At 42.1% G+C, this 13,238-nt stretch overlaps 1 long non-coding RNA gene across 1 annotated transcript; it reads left to right on the top strand.

The window, feature by feature from the left end:
- Positions 1-10,139: 10,139 nt before the first annotated feature.
- LOC143805575 (uncharacterized) lies at positions 10,140-12,974 on the top strand. The gene is made up of 3 exons (XR_013221269.1): positions 10,140-10,243; positions 10,571-10,711; positions 12,904-12,974. It is a non-coding gene; the product is annotated as an uncharacterized LOC143805575 (long non-coding RNA).
- The last annotated feature ends 264 nt before the right edge of the window (positions 12,975-13,238 follow it).

Raw genomic sequence — 13,238 nt, forward strand, 5'->3', positions numbered from 1 at the left:
CTTAATTCAGCTTCCTATAGTCATTGCAAAGCCGCCATTCTACATCTAGTTTCAGTACTAAGAATATGGGACTGGACCTGCCACTAGTGGACTCTTCAATGACCGCCAAGCTCAGCATCTATTTCAACTCGTACGAGATCACCTCTCGGCAGGCTTCAGGAATCCGATATGGCTTAAAATCTACCTGGATATGAGGCTCTGTCAGAACCTAATGCTCTATGATCCTGGTACCAGCTGGTAGTTCTGAGAACAGCTCTCAGGTCCAATGTAACAACTCTCGGCACTGTTGCTTTTGGACACGTGAAAGTGTCTCTGCCACCTTAACCTCTTCCACATCACCTTCGGACTTAGCCACCAAACATGGAGCTTCCACGGGCTTGGTGTATCATCATGGCTTAATCAGGTTGACGTGGTACACCTGGTAACCTGGTAGGGCTTCCTTTTTCTTGGTTGGGGCCTTTACAGTTGACATTGCCAACCTTTTCAACTACTTCATAGGAGCCCAGCCACTTGGCCAGGAAATTGCTCTCCACCGTAGGTACCAGCACCAGTACTCGATCCCCACGTTTGAAGTATCTCACCCTCGCCAACCTATTGTACACCCTGAACTGTGCCTCTTGTGCTTTGAGGAGGTGCTCTTTCATGATGGGCATCACCTCTGCAATCCTCTCTTGCATCTGGCCCACATGTTCTAGGGTGTAGACTCTGCCTCACACGTCTCCTTTGTTATGTCCAGGAACCCACAGGGGTGTCAGCTATACAATAGTTCAAAAGGGGAGAATCTAGTAGACACCAGTAGGACCTCTCTGACAGTCTCATGCCCACCTACTCATAGACTTGAATATAATGAGGAAAATGCTTTTGTGCTTCTCCACAGCGGAAACACAATAAAAGAGCATGTAACAAAATAGTCATCACTGGAACTTAGCCTGAGGACGCAGTCAGACTGCCGTATAACACGATTATCACATCGCAGTGCTCGGACAGGCCGGTGGCTCTCCTGGCCTGAGTAAGGGCACCTCCACACACAGAATTATATAGGTACAACTAGGACGACATCTGAGGAAACATCAGTCTGTTTCTCTTGTATTTATTTTTAACACTCGCAATGGATGTGTGCACGTAGCCTTGGGGCTCTTGCAAACGGACATGTAAATCGTCCCTGTGCTGTCTGATTTTTGATCAGATCACACACGGACAGCGCGGTGATTAATGTTATGCAATATATAGGGCTGATCAGATGAACTTTTTTTTTTTTTTTTTTGGTATGACTGTCCATGAAAAAAAAAAAATGTCAGCATGCATTACTTTCTACAGGGTCTCAGATGAGACTCACACATTGAAGTCTATGGGTGCGAGAAAAAAATCTGATCCCACACGGAATATCCAAGTGGAATTCAATTTTAATAGATTTCTATTATAAACCCAGGAAACAGTATGTAATCATGAACGTGTTTTATAAAAATGGATCACACACCGACATAAAAAACAAACATATGGATGGCACATGGATTAAAATTAGCTGAAAATTAGAAAAAAATTGTCCAAGTTTTCTAGATGAAACTCAGGTGATTTCTCATACACTTGTCTGCAGGCGCCCTTACACTGTCAGCCGAACCCGGTGATACCGGCGAGTTTGCCAGACATTAGTCTGATGTGTATGGGGAGGCTTTAACTACTATCTAAATGGTATAGGCACTTTTAGTCTGACTTATCAGTAGGGGGCGTCACGACTTAGTGTGCCCAGGGCAGCATGAACACTAAATACGGCCCTGCATACAGGTTCTGTATTTCACCAAGTTGTGGGCTTGGGACAGTGTATTTTTCGTGAAGAAGGCAAGGCCTCATGGACATATTCACAGCATTCCCAAATAGACTGTTTGTGCATTTCATAGGGCATCCATACCTATGTGGATTAGGTTAGTACATGCACATTTTTATGTGCAGTCCAATAGAACAGAACTTTTCTGCATCCAGTAATGGATTCCATATCAAAGGTGGCATTGTCCCCTGGATGGCAGGTTTTCAATACCAATTTGTATTGCTTATCATAGGCCAAAATACACCTAATCATTTGCTTGGGGCCTAAGGGTACCGTCACACATTGAAATTTCCATCGCTACGACGTTACGATTCGTGACGTTCTAGCGATATCGTTACGATATCGCAGTGTCTGACACGCAGCAGCGATCAGGGATCCTGCTGAGAATCGTACGTCGTAGCAGATCGTATGGAACTTTCTTTCGTCGCTTGATCACCCGCTGACATCGCTGGATCGTTGTGTGTGACAGCGATCCAGCGATGTCTTCGCTTGTAACCAGGGTAAACATCGGGTAACTAAGCGCAGGGCCGCGCTTAGTAACCCGATGTTTACCCTGGTTACAAGCGTAAACGTAAAAAAACAAACCGTACATGCTCACCCGTCGGTGTCCTTCAGGTCCCTTGCAGTCTGCTTCCTGCTCTGAGTGCCGGCCGGAAAGTGAGAGCAGATCACAGCGGTGCTGCGCTCTGCTCTCACGGTACGGCTGCACTCAGAGCAGGAAGCAGACGGCAAGGGACCTGAAGGACACCGACGGGTGAGCATGTACGGTTTGTTTTTTTACGTTTACGCTTGTAACCAGGGTAAACATCGGGTTACTAAGCGCGGCCCTGCGCTTAGTTACCCGATGTTTACCCTGGTTACCCGGGGACTTCGGCATCGCTCCAGCGCCGTGATTGCAACGTGTGACCGCAGTCTACGACGCTGGAGCGATATTCATACGATCGCTGCGACGTCACGGATCGTGCCGTCGCAGCGATGAAAATTTCAATGTGTGACGGTACCCTAACAGCATTGCTTTTGTGTTTGACCAAACTGAGCTAGTTTACCATCCAGTCATTAACAGGCCTCTAAATCCTTATTTTCATGCTAATGACTAAACCTCAAAATATCACTTCTAATCCTGGACAAACAGTAAGTAGTTAGCGGGACTTAACTCCTGTTTACTTTCTATGGTGTCCATTTATTTAGGACTGTTTGATTTAATGGTAATCCTTTAGCTCATTCAAGAAGTAATCTCCGTTATCTCTTCCTATTTTATGCCCAAGGGTAAGGGGGTTACAGTTTATATAAAGAAGAAAACGAAAAGGCAATGCTGCAGGTCTTGGACATTTTACCCCATAATTGTTGTTCGATAAGTCTGGCCATGCACATTAGATGGTTGTCAGCCGAACGATGATTCAGCCATCTCACACAACTCAATGTGTTCTCTGAGAAAGCCATCAGTTGGCGGCTTATCTCAGGGAGAACAATACAATCGACAGTCCTAAATCGGACATGCGCGATGGACATCTCTCCCAACTATCAGTCGGCCTGTGCCCCCATACACCATTGGCCGAGCCCGTCTAATGTTTATGGAATCCTTAACTTGTAGATGACCGGACATAGACAGGTCTTTCTTCATACAATCATATTAAAAAAAGCAAATTTGAACCCAAAACAATTTTCCATTACTGTTTGCCAAATGTTCTCATCACCTTCTATTTTTTTTGTCTGCTTTGGCCATGCACAGAAACCTTATTAGGCTAGGGTCACACGTTAACGAGTTTTATCTTAATCTCATCCACATGCGGCATGTTTTTTACTGGGATTGGGATCCTCTTGAAAATTATTTTCCATTGCGTTTTTTAAAGCCGCAGCATGACAATATCTGAGGAAACGTAGAGGCAATACACCTACATGACATTGTTTTGTTACACTTTTTGGTGTGTTCTGGAACAAAACCACATAAAATGGCATTTGTTGCATATTTTACTTGCAGATTTCTTAAATGAAATTCCCAGTTTTTATGTAACTAAAATTCACACAAATTTTCTACACTTATTCATGCGTTTTTTTTTTTTTTGGGGGGGAGGTTAGAAATGGACCCAAGAAATAGGAATACATCTGGATCTTTGAATACATCATTGTAGAAAGTTTCACTCTGCGCCCCTGGACTACGAGCTTTTACTTTATTGTTTTCTATCCTGTGTTTCCTTTTGTCCCAGAAGGAGCCGCCCCACAAAAAAACTTTTTTAAGCTAAAACTGCTAAAGTATGCAACTGTCTGAATAGAAAAGTATGTAAACAGCAGAGACATTGTGAACTATAGTATTTATATCCCAAAGAAAAGAAGAATGAATACTCTAGAATCAATTTTAAGGAATATATGGAAGGAATGTCCTTAAAATACCTTGTAGTTGTCCATATTACTAATATTATGTCCTACATAAAATCCTTGTCATGCAACGATTGCATAACACACAGTATGTCATATGTGTATCAAAGATAAATAGAAAGAACCGAAACAATAAAACAGGTCAAATATGTTCAAATTTACTTGGGAGGTCAAAGTTATATTATTGGTATATCTTTTCCACAAACAAAGTACATTTTAATCAATAGATCTTGTAATATTAATAATTTCCATAATTCGATGTGCTAGAAAAAAATGTTCCTGTGCTGAGATAATTTTATAAATGTGCCCCTGCTGTGTACTGTGTAATGGCCGTGTCTGACCGTACAGGAACATGGTCTGATCATACACAGCTCCTGGGCAGGGCAGGAAGCAAAAGAGATATACAGACAGGACAGCAGGGATCATGTGATGGAGAAACGTGGGACCAGACCCGACCAACAGCATCCTCGAGTAGTAAACCACTGCACATGGGAAAGCAGTTTTTCAATTGGAGGAGGCTCATGGACAGGTCTGGTCACATGACCCTCCACCAACGGCCATTTTGATAACAGAGTTGTACAGTCTATGAGGAACCAACTAACAAGCACAGGAGGAAAACCTTTAATGCTTACGTATCAGTATGTGCCACACAATCATGTCTTCAACACATGTTAAAATAAAGATAAAAAGAACAACCCATTTAGACTCCTATACAAGTGATAGACGTGTGCAAAAGCAAAGATGAGGGGAAGCTGTGTGAGAATCCAATAGCAAGGCAGAATAATAAAGAAAGTGTTAAATGGTCAAAGGTCTAAATTAGAGTATGAGTGAAAGGGTTAATGCAGAATAACAGTCAAAGAATAGCTGAATACAGAAATCATGCACCAGGTACAATATACAATGACTGGCACTGGGCTGAAGATAGAGCTAATTTAAGGGGGTTTTCACTTTCAGCATTTTTGAAAATTCATCCTGGTTGTGATAACAAATAGTAGAAACACCAGGTCTCACCCCCCTGGGTCCAGCACTTCATCTCTGCTGCTGCTCCGCTGAATATGTACAGGCTGCAGCGGTAAGATTACATCTACAACGCCACAACCGCTGAGCTTAGTGATTGGCTGCAGCCCTGCAGCCATGATGTCACCACCGCAGCTTGTACCCAATCACTGCAGTAGTGGCTGCCATGCTGCACTGGACCTGCTGGAGGGTGAGCACCAGCTAATTTTATTTTTTTTTAACATGGTCAGGGTGAATTTGTGAAAAAAAAAATTGAAAGAGAAAAATCTACTTTGAGTGGTTATTCTCCAAATCATAATGCGGTATCAAAATTCCATACATACAGATTTATTATAATGTCTCATTTCCCAATGTGCGCTGTTTTGCAAGTATCTCCCCACAATTATGCCCCCCAATGATCTATGACCCCTCAGTTGCTATTGGCTCCTTTCTGTAGTTTTAATATGAGTAGTCAAGCTCTGGCTGAGCATGAGCAGTGAGACTCTTCTCTGTCCCACACTGCCATGCTCTCTATAATTGGAAACACACTTTGCTGTGCTAGTTTTGGCTCTGCTGCACTCTTCCCAATTTGGACTTGTTACGTGAACTGTACATGTGTAACTCGCCTGTATCGCCTCCAGCACTGGGCTTTGCTTCTCCTTCTTTCCTCTATGGCCAGCTCCCTCTGTGCTAGTCCACACCAGGTACTATGGTAACCCGGTATGAGCCTGTAACAGTGGTGGACTGTACCGTCACATTTCTACCCCTGAATACAAGAATCGCGTTTTGTGAATAGTGTTGTGCGTCATATATGTATGTATATATATATATATATATATATATATATATATACTGCTCAAAAAAAATAAAGGGAACGCTAAAATATCACATCCTAGATATCACTGAATGAAATATTTCAGTTGCAAATCTTTATTCATTACATAGTGGAATGTGTTGAGAACAATAAAACATAAAAATGATCAATGTAAATCACAATGAATATCCCATGGAGGTCTGGATTTGGAATGATGCTCAAAATCAAAGTGGAAAATCAAATTACAGGCTGACCCAACTTCAGTGGAAATGCCTCAAGACAAAGAAATGATGATCAGTGTCTCATGTCGGGACTTAAGTCCGAACTCCCCGGCAAAACAGGATTTGGATGTATGCACTGTTGGGGCATAGACTATAATAGTGTCGACAGAGCAAACGTGTGCTCTGTCGTGTATCATTTTCAGGCATGTACACCTATTGGAGACAGACACCCAGACACAGACTTCTTTGTTTTAGTGTTCACCTCCAGTAGGCGTATATGCCCAATGCACGACAGATCACACATTTGCTTTGTCAACACCAGTATAGTCAATGGCCCCGTCGGCGCATATGCCTAAATCCAGTTTTGCCGGGGGGGATTCGAATGTAAGCCCTGATGAGACTCATGTACATGTTCCCGAACTGATGAAGGCAGCTACTTCTCTTCATTTTCCATACTGTTTCTACTATTATCATGCATGTTTGCATTTGTATTATATTTTAGTATCTTTTTTTGTTGCAGAATTAACACTTGAATTCTATATTTTATCATTTACATTGAGCCGGACATGTGAATAATCTCTTTTATATGCCCAAATAGACCGTAGGTAGATCCAGAATATACAATTTCCATCATTGAAACCAATTTGGTCCCTTTTTTTAATGAAGTCATTTTTGTAGTGTTTTTTTTTTTAGCCTTTTCACCAGTGTTCTTTGGTGACTAAAAATAGTGATGTCGATTTTACTTTACAGTCTAGCTTGAAATACAAAACATACATTTTGTGCCATTTTGGTGGCAGTTTGGGGAAGGTAAGTTGTAGTTTTCTTTTTTCCAAAATCCTTTTCCTATGAACTTCTTTAAAGAACTTAACACAAGAAAAACATATGTAACAAGAAAATAAAACCCTCCATAAAAACCTTTTGAAAACATGATAAAAAAAACCACCTGATTTGTGTTTTTTTTAATTAAGGTGTTTAAAAGCACAGAAAAAAATATGTGACGGAGAAAACCGAAACACTAAAGAAAGATGGTGGATCGTGGACGCTCTTTCAGGTCTCCCAGGCATGTATGAAAGGAAAGACAGAGTCAGTTTGGTAGCGCCGTGTCCTGTTGCCTCCTCATCTGGTCAGATTTTGTTTTCATCAGATAGAAACCTTAGCTCCTGAGTCTCTTCAGTTTCTGTCCGTCTGTCTGTGCAGTCTGTGGTGTGTGATACTTGCGGTCTCTGGGGATCTAGGAAACAAGGCCTCTTCTATGGAGATGAAGTAAGGTGCACTCGTGCAGATCAAGGATTTATTTTTATATTCTATTCCTCTTCCTTTGAGGTGAAGTAGGGTCAAGTTTTCTTTCCTCATCTGTTTCCCTGGTGGGTTTAGGCTGACAGATCTGTACAACATTCCTAACTAGAAGGAACCTGCTTTTGTTCCTTTACAGAAAATCACTATTAAAGAGTATAATGACAAATAGTTTTTTTTGTGGCTTTTTTATGCTATCTGAACATGTTTTCTTTGTATAATCAATGATTAAATAATAATGAGAATAAAAATTTCTTATTTGAGTTGCTTATTCCTTATCTTTGGTTTTGTCTATCAGCCTAGATCTGTAATTAGCCTACATTATTCTCCGTCCCACGACTGCCCACACAACAGATGTGACTAGGATAGTGTTGTGGTATTGTCTTACCTCTGAAGCCAATTTATGGGGTTTACCTGGCACACCACAATGTGAAGAACGCAGTGGGAGCTATGGATCATGCCCATGGTCATAATATGTCGTGGCACATAGGAGATACATTTAATGCCATAGGATCTATTTCCAACCTCGGAGATCAGGTATCACTTTCAATCAATCCTGGAGGGAAAGGGAAAAGAAAGTAAAAGAAAAGAAAGATATACAAAAAAAATTGTAAAAAAGAAAGGAAAGAGTTAAGAAAAGAGAGAGCAATAAGAGAAAGAACAGAAAAAAAATTAGCAAAAAAGGAGATAAAAATAAAGAACGCAAATAAGATAGAAAAGAAGTAATAAGTAAATATAGAGAAAAAGAGATAAATAAGAAGGACAGAGAGAGGCTGTGTGCACACGTTGCTGATTTTTCGCGTTTTTTTCGCTATAAAAACACTATAAAACCGCAAAAAACAGCATACAATATGCATCCCATCATTTAGAATGAATTCCGCAATTTTTGTGCACATGATGCGTTTTTTTCAGTGAAAAAAACACATCGCGGTAAAAAACGCAGCATGTTCATTAATTTTGCGTTTTTTTTGCGGATTTCCCACTATAAAATGCATTGGGAAATATCAGAAAAAAACGCACCAAAAACGTGGTAAAAACGCGCAAACAACGCATGATTTTTTTGCAGATTTCTTGCAGAAAATTTCTGGTTTTTCTCAGGAATTTTCTGCAATAAATCCTGAACGTGTGCACATAGCCAAAGGGATCCAAGATCCAGTAGAACAGTCCCGCTTGTGAGGAGCTGTCCTGAAGTCTTCGAGGTTCAGGGGCATTTGTCGACTTCAGCGGTCTCTGTATATCATCTTATATATAACGGTGGATGCGTCCTTCTGTCTGAAGCCAGGATGGGCAGCACCTGCACAGTGTGGCGTCGGAGTCAGCGCGTGCGGATACGCACTAAGGCTCCATTTTATTAATGACACTGTGTATGCAAATTCGCAGTGTCAGACAGTGTCTTCAACAAAATGGTGCCACAGGATGCGCACACATTGACTCCGGAACCATTTTATTGAAAAATTGTACTACAATGTCAACATAGCAGTGGCGGGCGCATGTACACTGCTATGCTGACATTGTAGTACATTAGTTCAATAAAACGGCGCCGAGGTCAGCGAGTGCGCCATTTTATTGAAGACACTGTATAAATATACCAATAAAAATACTCCCCACCTGGGCATAGAATGGGATCGATAGAATGGTGGAACTATCAGATCACTACTCCATTATTTAGTCTGGGTAAAGACAGAAGGGCCTACAAGTCATGACATTCTCCGGTCATGTGAAAGGCACCAGAGTCCACACAAAAGAAAAGCAGGACTCACGGGAAAGTGGGATGCATCATACTGTGTGAGGGAAAGTGAGGCATTATGTTATGTGTGGGGTAGCTGTGGGGGCATCATATTATTTATGGTGGGGCTTTTGGTGCATCATACAATGGGGGAGGCTGTGGGGGCATATCATGCTGTGTGGGAGAGTGATGTGGGAGCATTATACTATGTGTGGGGGAACTTTGTGGATACCAAATTGTGTGGTGAAACCTGAGGGAATCATACTGTATGTGGGGAGAGGTGGGTGGCTGTAAGTGCAACATATTGTTTGTGGATGGTGTGGGAGTATAATAATATGTGTGGACATCACACTGTGTGAGGGACTGTGTTGGCATCATTCTTTGCTTAGGGAGCTCTGGGGGTATCATACTGTGTGTGGGGACATTGTTGGAGCTTCATACTGTGCATAGGAAACTGTGGCATAATACCGTGTGGGGAGCTGTGAGGGATCATACTGAGTGTGGGGAAATCATACTATGAGTGGGTTAATGTGCTATGGGGGCTACATATTTTGTGTATATGGCTATAGGGGCATCATATTGTATGGTGAGTATTGTGAGGGCATAATAAAGTGTATGTGGGGGCTTTCTTAGGCCATAAAAGGGGTATCGTACTCTGTTGGCACACTATTGGGCTTCTCATGAGCAATATTTCCTGGGTACGGTTAAGGTACTGGCTTGTACTGGAGGGTAAAATAAAAATATGTTAATCTTTGAAAATATGGAGGTATGCATCCTGTACTAATAACTACAGTACCTCATACTTGATTCTGCTTGACTATTGTTACCCAGTCCTTGGCATACCCTTTTATATTTACGCTTCACCTTTGATAGTACCTCTGTATGTGCCTGACTCCTGGACTCCTTGTACACGCTTAGGGCTCGTTCACATGATAATATCTTCAGCAACTTCAACTATGGATTTCTCTAAAACAGCAAAACAGATTTCTGCAAGAAAGGTAAGAATTTACTCAGCATTAAAGCGCCTTTACTTACACGCCATTAGCTTGGGGTATACAATACTGATGACAGGTTCTGTCTAGATATCTATCTTCTCATTATGCCTTTTCTAGTATTCTTACTACGAGACTTTTACCATTTCCTACAGAAACCATATTTCCAATTACTTCCTTTTGATCTGATTTCAATCCTGCTAAAGATTTTCCAAGAATCATCTAAGTCTTGGGGACAGCTGAGTACCTTGACCTTAAGTTGAGGGACAGGAGGTGTTTTGGGGTCATTCTTTCTTGTGTAACTAATCAGATCATTACATCGTTACATTACAGGGGATTTCTCACCATTACAGTTAATTGATTGACAATTCAGCCCCTGTTGGCCCGAACGTTGTGCCCTCTGATGCTGCTGGCCGAGGAAGCTTCACCTCTTCAGCATCGGAGGAGCGCTGTGACACTGATGCAAGATCCAAGGTAACAAGCAGATAATAATAAAAACCTCTCCGTTCAGAATGTTTTTTTCTTTTAAATCCGTCATTTCTGCAGAGGTGTAGCTAGGGGTTCAGCATGGGGAAAGAGGGGAAGGCGAACATCTTAGTGCGCCCCTATCCAGGTGACCATGTTTACACCTACAGCGGAACATTGTAATCGTGGGTATAAGGGAACCATAGCAGAAGAACATGTTGTTACTGAGACAAATCTGTATACACAGACCACCACCAATATTACTGCCATACGGTGACCATACAGTAGTAGATACCTGTCCTGCAAAAAATATAAGACCTCAGAGTACAGTTATGTATAGTGACTTACAGCTGACGTTCTTCTGATGGAATCGTTCTCTTTTCACATCTTTTCTATCTGGCCCAGACCAACATGACAACTTCTTCCAGCCACAAGTTGTTTGCAGAGATTACAACAAAGAAAGACACATTTGATGGCTCACATTTCCAGCATCATCCTCATCTATTTTTATCTTGCTAAAACATCACATCCTACTGTCACCCCAATGCTGCCATATTTGTTCCTATTACTGAACCTGCTATGTGGCACAGAAACAGTGCTCCTCTTAGTTCCCCAAATAATAATACCCACTGCTGTGCTCTTTACAAAGTAAAATGCCTCATTTGTCCCCTCTAGATGATGAAATTGTCCCCTAAAAAATATTAGTGCCTTATGCAAGTGCCTTAGAAAACAGAGACTACATTTTGAACCCTAGAAAGTAATAATGCCCCTGTGTGTCCCTTTGACGGTCATAATACCCTGAATGGCCCTCTAATAATAATGCTTCTTAAGTGCCCAGATAATATTTAATATTGTCCCCTCAGTCCACCACCCCGCATACAATAATAAAGTCCTCTGAGTACCCCAATTTTCAGCTCACCTATACACAGTATGGTGTCCCCACAGCTAATCTTTGTACAGTGTGATGCCATCATGGCTCCCTTATACACAGTATGACATCCTTCCAGTTCTCTATATACAGTATGTTGGGCCCGCAGCTCCCCTATACACAGTATGTCATCATAGCCCCCTCTATATGCAATGTGAGTCCCCAATAGCTCCCCTATGCATAGAACGGTGTCCTCATGGTTCTGCATACACAGTATGACATCCTTACAGTTCCCTATATGCAGTATAATGGGTCTACAGCTCTCCTATACACAGTATAATGTCCCCATAGCTCTCTATACACAGAATAATGCCCAAAGCCCTCAACAGAGTATAATTCCCCAACAGTAGTCCTGTATATATAACACCCAAAGCCCCATATACACAGAAAAATACCCAAAGACCCCTATACACAGTAGAATACCCAAAAGCCACCATATACACAGTATGATTTTGCCCCCCCACAGTAGTCCTCATACAGTATAATGCCCCCAAATCCTGCTTATACACAGGATAAAGCTCCCCAAACTGTATGATGCCCCCACAGTTTCCTATACACAGTAAAATAACCCTGCGGTGTTGATAGCCATCCATACTTGTCCTCACACAGTATAGTGCCCCCCATAGCCCTCCAATTCACAGTGCAGTCGCAGAGGGTGTGACCATGACTGGGCCCGTGGAGTCAGGGAACCTGTCAACGCCAGTGCAGGTTTCAGCTGAATGTGCGTCCATTGTGCTAAAATGTATTGCCGTGCAGAGTCACCGGCTTTCTGCACTACAATAACTAAACAGGTTGCCAACCAATCAGAAGCTGGCAGCTAACTTCTGCACGTCCATTGTGAGCGGCGTGTAATGGCACTTCTTTGTGCTGTCCCCTTCCCCTGTGCCAATTCAGGGTACGAAGAGGACACTGCTCACCGCAGGAGGGGGAGAGATGAGTCTTTTTTTTCTTTTACATCTATTGGAGAAGAGCAACAGGATGAGGGACATTATTATAGGTTGAGGGCCACAATTGGAGACATTATTACAGCAAGTGGGCTAGAATGGAAGACATTATTATAGGAAGGAGGCCAGGATGGGGGACATTATTATAGGTCAGGGGCCATGATTGGGGACTTTATTACAGTAAGAGGGCCAGAATAGAAAACATTCTCATGGGAAGGGGGCCAGGATAGGGGATATTATTAATGAAAAGTGTGCAAACTATTATGCTTTTTAATTGAAGAAATAAAGGCAAAGTTTTACTTACATTCATCTTGTTTTCAACGCTGAAGATGTTTTCCTTTTCTTCCTGCAATTTACTCTGACCGGCACCAAATCATCTCCATTCGTTGACTGTGTTATATCCAGGTGCATCAGTTATGGTGAGCTGACCTTCTCTCTCCCTTTCTATATTATTAATGAAAAGTGCCAGGATGAAGGACATTATTATAGGAGGGGGGCCAGGACCGGAGATGTTATTACAGGAAAGCGTTCAGGATGGGGGACGTTATTATAGGAAGAGGACCAGAGTAGTAGAGCATAGGGACCTTTCGTCAAACTCAATTTGACAGGTGGACATGCCCCTATCAAAGTGTATCAAAGTGTGTAACCCCACCCCTCCCTGTCA

Source organism: Ranitomeya variabilis, chromosome 2 (genome assembly GCF_051348905.1).
Source record: "Ranitomeya variabilis isolate aRanVar5 chromosome 2, aRanVar5.hap1, whole genome shotgun sequence".
NCBI classification, from domain to species: domain Eukaryota; kingdom Metazoa; phylum Chordata; class Amphibia; order Anura; family Dendrobatidae; genus Ranitomeya; species Ranitomeya variabilis.